This window comes from Ornithorhynchus anatinus, chromosome 16 (genome assembly GCF_004115215.2).
Source record: "Ornithorhynchus anatinus isolate Pmale09 chromosome 16, mOrnAna1.pri.v4, whole genome shotgun sequence".
In the NCBI taxonomy this organism is placed as follows: domain Eukaryota; kingdom Metazoa; phylum Chordata; class Mammalia; order Monotremata; family Ornithorhynchidae; genus Ornithorhynchus; species Ornithorhynchus anatinus.
The window spans coordinates 28,853,699-28,868,713 of NC_041743.1; the positions used below are offsets into that span (position 1 = coordinate 28,853,699).

The window sequence follows — 15,015 nt, forward strand, 5'->3', positions numbered from 1 at the left end:
AGCTGAATTTAGAAAGCTAAAAGTTTTGGTCTGGGGTTCTAGAAGGCTGACATGAAAACCAGAAAAGTGGCAGTGCTGCTCAGAGAGAGAAAGAGATTCCCACTAGATCTGCTCTCTCTAAGGTCTGACAACCACCAGAAGGGTTGAATGTGAGAGTGGAGTCAAAGTTTCAGAAGCAAGAATGGCGATATTAATAACAGTTAACAATGTTCTCTTCACAGCACACAATACGCCAGTGGAATGACAAAGGATGGGAGAGTTCCATCATGTTTAAAATGATATGGTGAATTAAATATGCCCCTAGGGAAAGAATTAAACAATGGAGCATTCTCCTTGGTCAGATAAATGGGTTGAGAAATTTGTATGCACTGCTATCACTGAATTAGGATCTCTCGGAGCACAGACCAGAAGGCCACAGAGGAGTTTCATACTCCTAGTTCTACTCAAGTCAATCTAATCTTCAGATTTGTTCCAGAGTTGACAAAATGGAATACAGAGAGACCAAAGGAGCTAGGTTTAGAGATGAGTCAAAATTTCAGGCAAAAATTAATACTTTATCCTCCCAAGCAAGATGAATCCCACTGCCTGGAAGTGTCAGGGCTGGCTCTCAGTGACTAGTGCTGGGATTATTACATAGAAAATGAAGGAATAAAAGAAAGGCAATACCTCCCTTCTTAGATGGTCTTTCTGTTGATTTGTTATCCAAACGTGACTTTATACCTGAGGTTAAGTAAATAAAAATTGCATGTTTATAAGGGGAAGATTTCAATAAACTCATGGAAAATATTTTCTTTGAATATTTCTAGGAAATTCTCCTCCTCTACATACAGTGGACCACTACCCTCCCCACCTTCAAAGCCTTATTAAAAGTCACACCTCCTCCCAAGAGGCCTTCCTCAATTAAGCTTTCTTTTCTCCTACTCCCTCTCCCATCTTCATTGCCTAAGCATCTGTATTTGTAACCTTGTAGCACTAGATACTCACCCTCCCTCAGTCCTACAGAATTTACATACATATCCATAATTTACCTATGGCTTCCCTTCTAGACTGTGAACTCCCTGAGAGCAGGGAACTTATCTACCAACTTTTTTGACTGCACTCTCCCAAGCCCTTAGTATAGTGCCCTGACAGTATGCTCTCAGTAAAAAACACTGATTGATTAACGTGCCCTCCCCCCTGAAAAAAAATACTAAGAAAAGGATCCTTTCTAAATGAAATGCTCAGTTATCAGTAGTCTCAATACAAGCAACACCTAGACCCCCCCAGATCTTTTCACCCAGATCTATATCTTACCCGACTTTAGATTCACAACTTGTTTTATTTTCAGTGAGGGAAGTTAATCCAAGTACAGGAATAATTTCATAAGTCACTGAACTATGATCGTGGGGAAAGCCAAGAATGGAGAAATAGATTTAAATTAGAGTGAAAGAGTTTGCTAGATCACTACTGAAAACACGACAACTTGAAGGAACACTGGAACAATCTACCAAGATGGTCATGGAGTCCTAACCTTGGCAATTTTAACAGAAGATCTTATTTAAAAAAAACAAAAAACACCTGCCTCAAATTAGCCAATCTGTATAGATGTAAAAAGCACCACCTGATAGCCTTTTGAGGTTCCTTTTAGTTCTAAGGGTGACACTTCTATTTCATGTTACAGTCTAGTGATGGGTATAAAAGATTGGGTTTTACCCATTTGAATGAGAGCCTCTGTTTCTTATAGGCATAGTAAATTTTTGAATAGTTATTTACAAAGTAAACTTAGTTTTTTCTCAGGTTTCTGGACTTTCCAAATGATTTCTCCCTGCATTTTTATGGTATCTCCCTTAGAGGATAAATAAATTATTAAGAGACAGACTTCACAGCCATCCACCTTACCTTCCAGGGAGTCTACACCTAGCCTGCTCTCTACCACTAGATTATCATACAATAGCAGTTCTGTGGACTGTTTCTCTGAAATTATTTTGCAGGAAGTTTCCTGGGGAATGCCAGTCTGCAGACCAGTAAAAAAAACCCATCATTGCACAAGGACATTAAAAATAAACCACAAAATTAACACTTACTTCAAATAACTTCCTCTCAACCTCTGAACTGTCCCTGTAACTAAGAACAAATGCCTGGACAGTTGAAAGGAAAGAGTTTCTATTATAGGAAATGAGGTGCATGTGTGGTTAACTGGTCATTAGCAGAACACGACAACTTAATGGTAGTAGAAAATGATACTGGTGGTGGGACTCGAAAGTGGGATTTTTACAACTTCAGGAGTCAGTTTCAGTTCCAGTAGAGGGACATTAGCCTTCATGTGGCCAATGCAGCACTGGGAGGTTAAAACTCAGTGTTTGGGTTCAAGGGTTTGATGAAAACATTTGGGGAGATCTTGGTGTTTCTACACTCCTTCTAAGACACTTCCTCTAAACACCTGAATAATGCTTCCTTATTATGGGCAGGAAACTGTCTGCTAATTCTGTTGTACTGTAGTCTCCCAAGCACTTAGTACAATGCTCTGCACCTAGTAAGCACTCAATAAATAGCATTAGTTGACTGATAGCTAGGAGGATCTTCTGCCTTTTTAACCATGGGAAGGATTTTGTAACCCAGTTTTATTACCCAATTAAAGTTGCATGGACAGTTGAAGACAACAAGGGAGGCCAACTGCTTTAGTTACATAGATGGCTAGAAAATCAGGCTAATTAATTCAGTACCTTTCTTTATCAGGCAGTGGACTTATAATATGGAGTGGGGAATGAATACCATGTCTTTAGGAGGCCATTCAAATGTCCAACCTTTTGCCAGATCATTTGATTGTTAAAAATGGTTGCACGTGTCTTTCAGGAAGGTAAATTCAGATTTCTTGTCACATTAATTTTACGGATATCTAGCGAAACACAATTAGATATAATTCTTCCCCAACAGAGAGCTATTAGATTTGCTATGACTCCCTACTTTCCAATTACACTATCTTCTCTTCCTGAAAAGACAAAACGTAAATAATTGAGTGCACATTAAATAAAAAATAAAGGAGAGAGAAGACAGAGTAATACATTTCACCAGTCTTACTTTTGCTCACTTAATTGGGTGGATAGCTGCATTCATATCGGGAGTTACGCACTAGAAGTTTATTTTCAAGTATAAGAAGACATATATCACTGCAAATGTTTTGATCACTTTTTACACCAGTTTCACAACTACATTATAGTTATATCTATGTAATATGCACTGTATATACATCTGACATGTAGGCATATCATCCATGTATTTACACACACATGCACATACACACATGAGACTGCCTATACTGAGAAAATTTTCATCAGCACTCATGGTAAAGATTTCAGGGTACTTCACTCAGCCTCATGCATTCACCTTCTAGAAGGGTGGGACTGTTCAACATTTATACCCATATATATTACAGAGATTTGGCTTAGCTAAGAAAGGGTCTGAGTGTTTAACTGGAGATAAGATCTCCACCCTAGCAGTTCTAGTGAAGATTACTTGCCTCTGAATAGATAACTCGATACAAAGAAGAGGAAGAAAAAGTGAGAGGGGTGGGTAAGGCGAGAAAAGTAGCTGCCGATGATTTCAGAGAGCCCAGACCAGACAAGGCACTCTCTACTGACCAAGGAAAAAGCTTTGATAAATGGTTGGGCAGCTCCTCAAATCCCAGGCTCTGAAAGCAGGGGTGGGACGCGGTAGGAAATAATATGCGAGCCCCTGCTGTGGGAGTCAAGGAAGACTGGGGAAATAGTTCAGGCAATAAAAAAAAATGTTAATATTACAGGACTGAAATGCATCTGAGTGTAATTCCAGACTTTTAAGTTCCATTTTCAAATCTTGGGCGAAAGAAAGACAGCTTCCTGCCTGGGTATCTTGTCATTCTAGGTTTAAGGTGCGAATATTTCAAAACTTTATTTTTTTCTGGAGCGTTGTTCAAAGAGGTGTATTAATAAAACATGAAAACGTCCTTCCATTGCTGTGCATTAGAAGGACTATCATTTTCAAGGGGCTGGGAGCCGATCTCAGCCAAGAGGCATCCCCTTGCTCAAACAAAGCTCACCTCATTGTTCTACAATCTCCCTAACCTCCAGATCACTGTCTCTGAGCCCGATGATCAGACATCTGGGGAACAGTATCCGAGGAAGAGACGTCCAGCACCATTTGACTGGTTTACTGGGCCTGGGGGAAGAGGAGGAAAAGGACCCGAGTTAGGAGCAAGGAGGAGAAGCAAGGCAGGTTGACATCGAAACCCAATCATATTTCTCCTGCTCCCACCTAAAGGATTGGAACAAGACATGAGAGAAGAAGAAAGGAAACACAGTCAACAGCTAAGCACAGTTTCTTTACCTGAATCTGAATTTTCCCCTAACCAATCCTTCCACAAAATCACTTGGCAGTACAGGATATAGTTGGTAATCATCTGGCTTCTATGGTGATCCAGCTTCCTAGAATAGCAAGTGAACTCAGTATTATCATCAGTGGCATCAATGTTGAAAAAGGAAGAAAGTTATCTATATGGTGGTTATACATATGGTTTTAAATTGGATATTCTGATTTTCAGCTGGTCTGTCCCCTGTCCAGATAGGGAACCAGATGGCTTTATGTCCAATATTTTAATTTGAAACAGGGTGGTGATGTTCTTTCCTTCGGTCAGTGCTAGATTACATATCACTAAAATGTCTTCTCTGTCTTCCTGCTGTGCTACTTTCTCACTCTGGTTCCATCTGGCTTTACTTGCTTTGGCATTTGTAAAGCGCTTACCTTGTACTGGACACTGGGCTATGTTCTGGGGAAAGGTATAAGGATATAGGCACATCCAGTTTCTGACCCTCAGAGAGGCTGATAATAATAATGTTAATAATGTTGGTATTTGTTAAGTGCTTACTATGTGCCGAGCACTGTTCTAAGCACTGGGGTAGACACAGGGGAATCAGAGTGTCCCACGTGGGGCTCACAGTCTTAATCCCCATTTTACAGATGAGGGAACTAAGGCACAGAGAAGTTAAGTGACTTGCCCACAGTCACACAACTGACAAGTGGCAGAGCTGGGATTCAAACTCATGACCTCTGACTCCAAAGCCCATGCTCTTTCCACTGAGCCATGCTGGCTGATCATAACGGGAGTAGAGGGAGAGCAGAAATACTGGAAAACAATAAGGATAAATTCCAAAAAAATCAACTCTTCAACAAAAACAACAGTTCAACAATAACACTGACAAAGTCCTACTGGGGGGCTAGATTTCAGGCTCCTCATTGCCCCAAGCAGGGATGTCTTTGGGCCAAATCAGTGCAATCTTCCCGGTGTAATATGATGAGCAATCCCCACCATTCCAGCACCTCCCAAACCCTACCCTCCCTCCAGCCTGGTCCTGGTAGAAAGTAGTAGCCATAGTAGTAATAGTATTTATTAAGCATTTACTGTGTGCAGATCACTGTACTAGGTACTGGGAGAGAATACACAGGTGACAATCAGATATGATCCCTATCCCTTGGGGGACTCACAATCTAAACAAGAACTGTTCGTCCTCACCCACCTTCTGTCCCAGTGATGTTGTCAGGGCTTTGACCCGCAATGATCTTTTAGCTAGCAAATGTCCATCTCTTCAGAGAAACATCTCCTTCTTTCCAACTATTTGGCCCTGTCCTTTCACCCTGAGGAAAACACCATCTATTCTTTTTTTAAACACCCCAATATTTTCACTTCAGAATGTAGATTTCTCTCATCCCCGAAATCTCATTTCACAGAAATAGTGTCCTGGATTGATTTCACTCTAGGTATTAGTCTATCCAGAGCACTAAATCTACTCTTGAGCACAACTAATGATCCCCATTATACTATTTATCTTTTCTCCTTCCTCATTCTCTCAGCTTTACCATAATCTTCAAAGCTTTAAAGGCTTAACGGAGACTTAAAATTCTTCTTAGGCATGGAATAATTCTAATAAAACAACGTATTGATGAGTTAAACGTAAATAAATCAGAATCATCCTGTGTGAACATTTCTCTGAAAGTGCATCTATATTTACCTCTGGGACTGAAGCTTTTTATTTGCCTTTTGGCACCATCTTGTTGTTTCAGATTTTAGCATTTCAAGGATGAACCTTGAGCAAGATCACCAACCTGGTGAGTTTAGAGAAATGAAAATTTTGAGGAAAATGTTTCATTCTTGGTCAAGGATCACAACAAGTACCAAGAGTTAAAATTCACAGAGGTACAAACATAAAGTTCAAAGCCTTGGGCTTTTAAAACTGAATGTGAGCTTTAAAATAGAATTTGGAGTGCTTAATTATTTCAAATATGGACAAATATAGTATGAATATAGCCTTCAGGATTTATGTAACATGGTTCTAAAGCTAAACAAACATACTATATTTATCCAGTATAAAGGTTTTGGAAAACATTTGTCTAAAAGTATATTAACTACAAGTCTATTTGAAATCAAAACAAACATTTTCACAGAGTTCTCGCCTACTATGTCAACATTTTTTACAAATATTTTTATCTACCATGGAGTTTTCTCTTTCTACATATAAACAAGATAAAATATTTAGAAAATATTCGATTGTCTTAACTGCTGTAAATATTTGTATCTGCAAAAACAGTTGAAACTAAAGTTCAATTCTGCAAATGTTGGTGGGCAAAGATTTTTTAAAAGAAGACTCTTTTTTTCTGCTCTTGAATCACTACTCAGTAAATAACATGCATGTCTCTACAACAAATGATCCTAATAGTTAAGTCCAAAAAAATAAATTTTTCTCCAGTCATCTAGATAAATATTCTTTTTGTGGACATGAGTTAACCAGATAATTTGCTAGCATAGACCCAACCATTTAATAAATCTGGTATAAAATAAAACTATTAAAAAAAAACCCAAATTTTATTTTCAAAAAACATCATAGCAACTCAAGTACAAGTGAAATAGAGACAGTGTAGGAATATTAATAAAGCATATTCACCTCAAGAAAGTCTACTCTACGTGTCCTTAAACACATTCCATTTATGAGGCTGCCCATGGCTATTGGCTGCCATTCTTAAATCATTTGATGGACAAATAACAATAATAATGATAATTATGGCATTTGTTAAGTACTTACTCTGTGCCAGGCACTGTTCTAAGAGCTGGGATAAATACAGAGTAATCAGGTTGGACCCAGTCCATGTCCCACACAGGGAGCACAGTCTTAGTCCCCATTTTACACATAAAGGAACTGAGGCACAGAGAAGTTAAGTGACTCGCCCAAGGTCGCAGAAAAAAGTGGCAGACCAGAATTAGAACCCACAGCCTTCTGACTCCCAGGCCCGTGCTCTATCCACTAGGCAAAATTTCCTGCTATATTCAATTGCAACAGACTACGTTTTCACTGCTGGAAACTGCTGAGGCTACTTCCCTAGTGTCACTTGGGACTAGGGTACATGTGTACCATGTAAATGGTCTATAAATAAAAATGCAATAAAACCAAAATAAATAAAAATAAATAAAACCAAACACATTCCTGGGGCTCCTGGCAAAGGGCAGGGAAAGGGAGGGGCTCAGAATGAAAAGTGGATCTACTTTTACCCTTATTGCAGAATAAAGACATATGGAAAAGGACACTCACATCTGTAATTTGGGGTAGTACTTTGAAAAACATTCCCTGGCTACATTTGGTCCTCATGTACATAGAGTTTGGACTGGCCAAAGGCAAAAAAGAGGAGCTTTCATTCCCAATCCAAATCTTGAATGTTAATTTTCTTGGAAAAGAGTCATCTCAGCACAGACATCTTGCTCGTAGAAACTACACAGAAGTTTGTCATGGAAAGACCGAATATTCTGGAGCAACATGAGACATGGTTGAGGATAGGTTATAACTCACCCTGGTCTCAAATGTTCTGGTTAATAGATGCGAAAGGTCCCAACATCCAGCTGGATTTATCTCTATTTATGATATCACGCTGAAAAGGTAGAAAAGGACCAGACCAAGCAAATGGCCCTGCTTCACTCCAAAAGTGATGAGGAAAAAGTCAGGTGGGGTTCTTTCAGCTCTGACTTGACCAATCATTCCAACGTGGAGTAGCTTAACAATCTTGTCGAATTTCTCAAGTCAGTCAAAATAAATGACAAGCAAAACCATTACCAGTATTTGTTGAATGGCCATCAATCAATCAATCAATCAATCAATCAATCAATTAATCATGCATCCCCCTCTAGACTGTAAGCTTGTTTTGGGCTGGAAACATGCTTACCAACTCTGTTTTATTGTACTTTCCCAAGTGCTTATTCATTCAATAGTATTTATTGAGCGCTTACTATGTGCAGAGCACTATACTAAGCGCTTGGGATGAACAAGTCGGCAACAGATAGAGACAGTCCCTGCCATTTGACGGGCTTACAGTCTAATCGGGGGAGACGGACAGACGAGAACAATGGCACTAAACAGCGTCAAGAGGAAGAACATCTCGTAAAAACAATGGCAACTAAATAGAATCAAGGCGATGTACAATTCATTAACAAAATAAATAGGGTAACGAAAATATATACAGTTGAGCGGACGAGTACAGTGCTGTGGGGATGGGAAGGGAGAGGTGGAGGAGCAGAGGGAAAAGGGGAAAATGAGGCTTTAGCTGCGGAGAGGTAAAGGGGGGATGGCAGAGGGAGTAGAGGGGGAAGAGGAGCTCAGTCTGGGAACGCCTCTTGGAGGAGGTGATTTTTAAGTAAGGTTTTGAAGAGGGAAAGAGAATCAGTTTGGCGGAGGTGAGGAGGGAGGGCGTTCCAGGACCGTGGGAGGACGTGACCCAGGGGTCGACGGCGGGATAGGCGAGACCGAGGGACGGTGAGGAGGTGGGTGGCAGAGGAGCGGAGCGTGCGGGGTGCTTAGTACAATGCTCTACACAAAGTAACACTCAATAAATATGTTTGATTTTATTGATTGGCTGATCATATTTAGGAGTGCTTATTTGTGCAGAGCACTGTCCTAGGCACCTGGGAGAATGCAGTATAACAGAGTTAGTAGACACGTTCCCTGCTTGCAGTGAGCTTACAGTCTAGAGGGGGAGACAGACGTTAATATAAAAGACCTAAATTATGGATATACACCTGAGTGCTGTGCAGAATATCGTGTGCAGAGCAATGCCTTAGGCCCTAAAGTACAAGATGCAATCCCTGCCCTTGAGGGGACATGAGCGAGAAGAGTGGATACAAATTGAGAAATAATTCAGAGTTTAAAGTGAGAGAATCAAAATAATTAACAGGCACAGGTAAATAACCAATCAATCAATCAATAAAAATATAAACATACAGATGAATACATGAATACTGAGTTGACTGAGTGGACAGCTTTGCTGGGAAGGTGGCAGATATTAATCAGAAAATATCTCTAGGAAGAAGCAGCATATATAATAAAATTGGACCTTTACAGAGAAGATGAGCATGGCCCCTGAGCAAGGATGACACTCAAATTTGTGAAGCTTTCCATATTGTTGAGAAGCACTGTGGCCAAATGGATAGGGCATGGGCCTCAGAGTCAGTGGATCTGGGTTCTAGTTCCAGTTCTGCCACTTGTCTACTGTGTGACCTTGGGTAGATCACTTCACTTCTCTGTGCTTCAGTTACCTCATCTGTAAAATGGGAATTAAGAATGTGAGTCCCAAGTGGGATGTGGACTGTGTTCAACTTAATTACCTTGTATCTACCCCAGCAACTTAAAATATACCATAAAAAAGAGCCAAATCAGTAATAATAGCAGTGGTATTTTCTGAGCAAAGGGTTAAGAGCGATGGATGCAGAGATTGTAAACTCCTCACCAGATTGTAAATTTCTTGAGGAAACGGATCTAATCTACTACTGCCCAAGTGTTCAGTACATTTCCCACAGTAAGTGCCACTGATTGGTAGGAGAGTCATTGTAAGGAGTGTAAAGAAGCAGCATGGCGTAGTGGTTAGAGCACAGGCCTGGGAATCAAAGATCATAGATTCTAATCCTGGCTCTGCCACTTGTCTGCTGTGTGACCTTGGATAAATTACTTAACTTCTCTGGGCCTCAATTCCGTTACCTGTAAAATGGGGGCTGAGACTGTGAGCCCCACGTAGTACAAGGGACTATGTCCAACCCGATTTGCTTGTATCCACCCCAGTGCTTAGTACTGACTCTTGAATGCACAAAGTAGGAACTTAACATAAACCATAGTTATTATTATTATTGTTATGAGCTGGTATTTGGCAGAAAAATAAACAGGTAAGAAGGAACTTGCTGATTAGAAAGATTCTAAGCTGATAGACCTTTTTGTTTTATATGCGAAATAATGGGAGCCATTAAAAAATCACTCTGGGAGACAAAGGGATTGCAGCATTTAGAGCTTAAGCTTCTGGTTTTATCATATGCCCTCCTTGATTCCTCCGTGATTTCCAGGTACATATAACTTGAGCTAGAAAGAAAAAAAGGACTTTTAAAGCATGGTATGATGTTTGCACAGGCATTTTCCTAAAATGTGTGTACTGAAGTTTTGTTCTCTGGTTTCTCAGAGATGGTGTTGAAGCAAAGTCAAAAGACACCAGTGGGTTTTAGAATGTCGGTTCCAGGAGATGGTAGGTGCAGTTTTTTTTACTCTTCTGCACCGCGATCCATCATTATTCTTCTGAGGATAAGAACTCAAGTGTAAGGACCGCACCCCACTGTGATTTTGTGAACAAGGATACCAACCTCTGTTAGGCAGCTCAAAAAAAACCCCATAAAAAGCCAAAAAAAAACCACCTGAGAAAGTCTGGTAGAAAGATTGAGTTTCAGATTTCATCTTCCCACTTTGCCAAATTTAATCTATGGCAAAGTTGATCAAGACTTTGTCAAGTTTATATCTTCCAAAAATAAAATATAGAGTTCATAGGGATTTGATGAGACCTAAAACACCCCCGAAATTCACAAGATCATTCCTAGTAACTATGCTGCTCTATTTTGTAGAAACAAAGCCAAAAGCAGAATTCTGATAAGGTGAAGATTTCTAGATATTTTCTACGTAGAATTAGAGAACCGTACAGCTGGAAGGGACTTCATTCATTCATTCAATTATATTTATTGAGCACTCACTGTGTGCAAAGCACTGTACTAAGCACTTGGAAGAGTACAGTATAATAATAAACAGACACCTTCACTGCCCACAACGAGCTTAGAAAGACCATTTGGTCCAGTGACCAAAGTAGGACCCAGGTCCTTGATCTTTCCACTAACCCACGCTGTTTGTCATACTGCTTTATCAAGCCTTTGCCCAAGGAGAGAACCCTCTCTTCCAATTACTGCTTGCCAGGCTGATCTGTCTGCTGCCGTGGTCTCTTAACAGTCAACTGTGTCTCGGAAGCTTGGAAGAGACCAAATTTCCCTATGACTCTAAGCAGTTTATTGTGCTCCTTCTGCTTGCAGGTGATCTCTTTCATCCCACATGGCAATTTGTAATATCCTGCTGTCATCCCTTCTGTCTTTTTTTTTTCTTGGTATTTGTTAAGTGCTAAGTGCCAGGCACTGTACTAAATGCTGGGGTAGATACAAGATAATCAGATTGGGAACAGACCATGTCCCACATGGGGCCACAGTCTTTAACCCCATATTACAGATGAGGTAATGGAGGCACAGAGAAGTGAAGTGGCTTGCCCAGATTCCAAAGTAGACAATTGGTGGAGCCGGGTTAGACCCCAGGTTTTTCTGACTCCCAGCCCCAGCCTCCTCACATTCACCCCCTGGAAGGATTACTTCAATCAGTCAGTGGTATTTATTGAACACTTTACTAAGTGCAGAGCACTTTTCTAAGCACTTGCATGTTCCATTCCTATCGATTCATCCTAGTGCCATAGAAATTCGTCGGAAGAGGAAACAGTATTGCTGACTCTTATTCAGCTTCCAGCTTACTATGATCTCAGGGATTGTTCGACTGCATTTGTGCTTGACCTTTACAGTAATGATCAGCCCTTGCTATACAGTTTGGTGATGCACTCCACCAATTTGTGGGCATAGTTATATGAGCACAGGTGGGCAGGTGCTTTTGAACTGTGTGTGTTTTGTCCCTCGAGGCACTGATTTGCATTTGCCCCTCTTGAATTTCATCCTTTGTTTTCTCTAATAAAAATAATAGTTATGGTATTGGTTAAGCGCTTACTATGTGCCAAGCACTGTTCTAAATGCTGGGGTAGATACAAGGTCGTCCCATGTGGGGCTCACAGTCTTAATCCCCATTTTACAGATGAGATAACTGAGGCATGGAGAAGTTAAATGGCTTGCCCAAGGTCATATAGCAGACAAGTGGCAGAGTCACAATTAGAACCCAAGTCCTCTAGTCCCAAGGTCATGCTTTTTCCACTAAGCTCGCTCTCATCTAGGTCATCCCAAGTTCGATTGCTAACTTCCTAAGCGACCCACCTTATCATCTGCAATAAATCTACATATCAATAAGGCCATTATCACTATTGACTGAATGTGAAGAACAAGGATCTGATGTTTTATTCATAAGGGTGAAGCTGCTGAAAATCTCCTAGAAGATAATGATAATGAAGGCTATAAAAACAATATCAAATAGCTAGACTTCATCACTGACTTGACTAGGAGAATACGGAACATTGTTGAGGCTTTGGGGATGTGACTAGAGATCTGGGACTTTTGTGGGTCTTTGCTCTCTTGTTCACTTGGGATAGCCTGTATCTCTGTGGTTTTATCATCTCCTCCACAGGCCAGTGGGATGGCTGCAGTTGGCTAGCTTTAATGCCTATTAGCCAAGTAGGGAGAAGGTGGTGGGTGAGTGGATGGTAAAGAGAATGGAAAGTATCAGGGGAGATGGCAGTGCATGTGGGATGAGATCTGTGTCCAACCTGTTTATCTTGTATGTACCCCAGTACAGTGCTTAGCATACAGTAAACCTTTAATATAGTAAGCCCTTAACAGATACCATTATAATAATTAATTATTAAGAATATGTGGAAGGACAAGAGGGAGAAGAAGGTTGGGAGTATTTAGGAAGAGGGAGGGAAGAGACTGGGGAGAGACTGTAGAAAGATGGAGCAAAGCAATAGGGAGAGTGCAAAGAGGTGGGAGGAGCAGAGGCCACAGGAGGGGAGGAGAAATTTGATTGACGGGAGAGCAGGTGCATGACTAGAGAGGTGATAGGGCATCGTGGAGAGAGGAAAGGAAGCCTGTCCATTTTTTAACCATCGGTTTCCAATCAGCTTGTCACAAATTTGATAGGGTTTGATTCAAAGTGATTCACTTGATTGAAAGTTTGACTGAAAGTTGATTGAAAGTGATACATTGATTCAAAAAGAATTGCACTTTGTCAGTGACTTATTTTGGTGGTTCTCGTCCATTGTTTTCTGGTGATTTTTCATTAGAGGATTGGTTCGCCCAAAGTATGAGCTCTTATATGATTTGTGCACACATTAGTGACCCATCTAGGGGACCCTTTGGTACTTCGAAGCAGCGATACACTGAAGAAAGCCTAATGGCTCTAGCTAGCTACCTACCTACCTACCTACCTATCTTTCTCTCTCTTTCCATATATTCATATATATATATTATAAAATATGTATTTTTTGTATTCAATGCTATTGGTGATGAAATTCACCTATATATTTGTAGGTAACAAGTAAAAAGTCAATGCGGAACCCATGATTCCAGTCACATTGTGTGTAATAATAATAACAATAATAATAACAGTGGTATTTGTTAAGCATTTACTATGAGCCAAGCACTGTTCTAAGCACTAGGGTAGATACAAGCTAATGAGGTTGTCCCACCTGGGACTCACAGTCTTAATCCCTATCTTACAGATGAGGTAACTGAGGCACAGAGAAGTTAAGTGGCTTGCACAAGGTCACCCAGCAGACAAGTGGTAGAGCCGGGATTAGAACCCATGTCCTCTGTCTCCCAAGCCTGTGCTCTTTCCGCTAAGCCACGCAGCTTCTCACACATACAAAGGTTTTTCCATGTTGTGGTGTTATGTTTACTGTTCGCTACCTGGTGCTGTTTTCTTTTTTGATTCCTTGTCTTTCATACCTTGTGAAGCTCTTTCTCAAAATGGGGGAATTGTTTCTTGACAGCAGTGTGTCATGTTGGTCTATACTCAGCAACTGGCTCCTGAGCTTTAACTGGGAGGCAGCATTGTTTGAAGCTTTGTTTTACTATGTCCTCTTTCTGCTTTTGATTTCCCAATTCCAGGTTTCTCAAAGTAGTTGTTGGGGTATCCTGTTGTCACTGGTTCTCCTCCCGTATCCTCCCAGGGTAGCTGTTAGGCAAGTCATGTCTCTGTTACCTCAGATCCTTCTTCTATAATTAATATCTGTTATTTATTTATTTATTTATTTATTTATTTATTTATTTATTTATTTATTGATACTGCTGCATGTCTCACCCTGTAGACTGTAAGCTCGTTATGGGCAGAGAATGTGTCTGTTTATTGTTATATTGCACTCTTTCAAATGCTTAGTACAGTGCTTTGCACACAGTAAATGCTTAATAAATATGATTGAATCTCTATAATAGGGATTAATATTGTGACCCCATGCGGGAAACAGGCTGTGTCCAACCAGAATAACTTGCATCTATCCCAGTGCTTAGCATAGTGCCCAGCACATAGTAAGCGCTGAAAAAATACCATTAAAAAATTCAGTTTGTGATCTTATCTTTCTATATGATAGTTATCATAATTTCCTGTATCACTTTTGTACATATCTTACATAAACTATTATTTAAGGACCAACTCGTGCAAAAATCCCTTTTACTCTGATCTGTAAATTCTTTTAGTGCTTGTCTCCCCTGCTACAATACATGCTATTTAAGGGCAGGGATCATATCTGATAAGTCTTTTGTACTCCAGTACAAGCATTTAATACAGGGCTCTGTATATAATAGATCCTCAATAAATACTACTGATTGGCTTAGTGACTATGGGCATATGCGTGGGTGTCTGAATGTTTCTGCTTCCATGTGCAGTTTGCATGAGCCTGTCTGTATGTGTAAATGTGTGCGACTGTTTATGTAGACATGAGTGGGTGTCATCCATGCCAAGCAAGGGA

General features: G+C 40.3%; 1 protein-coding gene and 1 non-coding gene across 6 annotated transcripts in view; one reads left to right on the top strand and one right to left on the bottom strand.

Moving 5' to 3' along the window:
* The window catches only part of HABP2 (hyaluronan binding protein 2), a 72,103-nt gene that overhangs the window by 40,837 nt on the left and 16,251 nt on the right, over positions 1-15,015 (bottom strand). For 2 of the 5 annotated variants that reach the window (XM_039914318.1, XM_007667687.3), the window contains exons 3-5: positions 4,342-4,439; positions 4,055-4,173; positions 667-720 (exon numbers count right to left, since the gene is read on the bottom strand). The gene's annotated coding sequence lies outside the window, so the exon portion shown is untranslated. Of the gene's footprint in view, positions 1-666; positions 721-4,054; positions 4,174-4,341; positions 4,440-6,020; positions 6,101-15,015 lie in introns of those variants that run through there. The other 3 variants (XM_039914314.1, XM_039914315.1, XM_039914316.1) reach the window with 3 other exon arrangements.
* On the top strand, positions 9,342-9,452 carry LOC114817519. The gene has a single exon (XR_003765382.1). It is a non-coding gene; the product is annotated as a U6 spliceosomal RNA (small nuclear RNA).